Source organism: Filicampus tigris, unplaced genomic scaffold (assembly GCF_054856515.1).
Source record: "Filicampus tigris isolate MCC_2025a unplaced genomic scaffold, RoL_Ftig_1.0 HiC_scaffold_29, whole genome shotgun sequence".
Lineage (NCBI taxonomy): Eukaryota > Metazoa > Chordata > Actinopteri > Syngnathiformes > Syngnathidae > Filicampus > Filicampus tigris.
Genome location: NW_028233410.1, coordinates 247,501 through 249,235, shown reverse-complemented (window position 1 = coordinate 249,235; position 1,735 = coordinate 247,501). Strand labels below are relative to the sequence as shown.

The 1,735-nt window shown below is 69.9% G+C and overlaps 1 non-coding gene across 1 annotated transcript in view; it reads left to right on the top strand.

Annotated features, from left to right (window-relative positions):
* Nucleotides 1-1,724: 1,724 nt before the first annotated feature.
* The window catches only part of LOC147125981 (18S ribosomal RNA), a 1,891-nt gene continuing 1,880 nt past the window's right edge, over nucleotides 1,725-1,735 (top strand). Inside the window, exon 1 of the ribosomal RNA XR_015085191.1 lies at nucleotides 1,725-1,735. This exon is cut by the window's right edge and continues 1,880 nt beyond it. This is a non-coding gene — a ribosomal RNA (18S ribosomal RNA).

The window sequence follows — 1,735 nt, the reverse complement described above, 5'->3', positions numbered from 1 at the left end:
TCTATGTCAACCTCCATGCGCTCAACAGAGCGAGCCTGCCCGACCTGGGGGGTGTTCAATCGGACTCCGCGGGCCGGGCGAGGGCCCCCCCGCCTGGAGCTCCACGTGTTGGATTATTTTCTATGTCAACCTCCATGCGCTCAACAGAGCGAGCCTGCCCGACCTGGGGGGTGTTCAATCGGACTCCGCGGGCCGGGCGAGGGCCCCCCCGCCTGGAGCTCCACGTGTTGGATTATTTTCTATGTCAACCTCCATGCGCTCAACAGAGCGAGCCTGCCCGACCTGGGGGGTGTTCAATCGGACTCCGCGGGCCGGGCGAGGGCCCCCCCGCCTGGAGCTCCACGTGTTGGATTATTTTCTATGTCAACCTCCATGCGCTCAACAGAGCGAGCCTGCCCGACCTGGGGGGTGTTCAATCGGACTCCGCGGGCCGGGCGAGGGCCCCCCCGCCTGGAGCTCCGCGTGTTGGATTATTTTCTATGTCAACCTCCATGCGCTCAACAGAGCGAGCCTGCCCGACCTGGGGGGTGTTCAATCGGACTCCGCGGGCCGGGCGAGGGCCCCCCCGCCTGGAGCTCCACGTGTTGGATTATTTTCTATGTCAACCTCCATGCGCTCAACAGAGCGAGCCTGCCCGACCTGGGGGGTGTTCAATCGGACTCCGCGGGCCGGGCGAGGGCCCCCCCGCCTGGAGCTCCGCGTGTTGGATTATTTTCTATGTCAACCTCCATGCGCTCAACAGAGCGAGCCTGCCCGACCTGGGGGGTGTTCAATCGGACTCCGCGGGCCGGGCGAGGGCCCCCCCCGCCTGGAGCACCGCGTGTTGCAATATTTTCTATCTCAACCTCCGTGCGCTCAACAGAGCGAGCCCGCCCGACCTGGGGGGTGTTCAATCGGACTCCGCGGGCCGGGCGAGGGCCCCCCCCGCCTGGAGCTCCGCGTGTTGCAATATTTTCTATGTCAACCTCCGTGCGCTCAACAGAGCGAGCCCGCCCGACCTGGGGGGTGTTCAATCGGACTCCGCGGGCCGGGCGAGGGCCCCCCTTCCTGGAGCTCCGCGTGTTGCAATATTTTCTATCTCAACCTCCGTGCGCTCAACGGAGCGGGCCCGCCCGACCCGGGCGGCGCTCAATCGGACTCCGCGGGCCGGGCGAAGGCCCACCCCGCCCGGAGCTCCTCACCACGCACCGCACCTCCATTCCCCCACCGACCGATCGGCAACCATGACCCGCCATCGGAGGGCCCCCGCCGGCACCGGCCTCGCGCCGGTCGCTCGGGCGGACGGTTCCTCCGGCCAGCGGGTCGCTCTCCAGCGCCGGGGCTACTTCGCGAGCTTGGCCCGCGGCCAACCCCGGCGCGACCGTACGGCAGCGAGGCCGAGGCGACCCACCGATCTCAGCAGTCCTACCACGGAGCCCGCCGCTCGTCCGCGGCCCCTCCCCGCCCCAGCAGCGGGACGGTCGCCTTGCCGGCGGGCCTTCCGGCTAACGCATCGTTTCTCAAACCCTTTCCCCTAGCGCGGCGGCGGCGGGGCTTCCCGCGAGGAGGCCCCCGTCCTACGCCCGCTAAGGCGGCTCCAGCCCACCTACCGAAGGGACGGCGCGCGCCCTCCCCCACGCGAGCGGGCGTCCGCGCGCGGCCCCTGCCCCGTTCCGGGCGGGGCCCGACGCCGGCGCGGGCGAACCGCCGCGGGGGTGGCCCGCCGCTCCCTCCCGGCCCGAGGCTACCTGGTTGA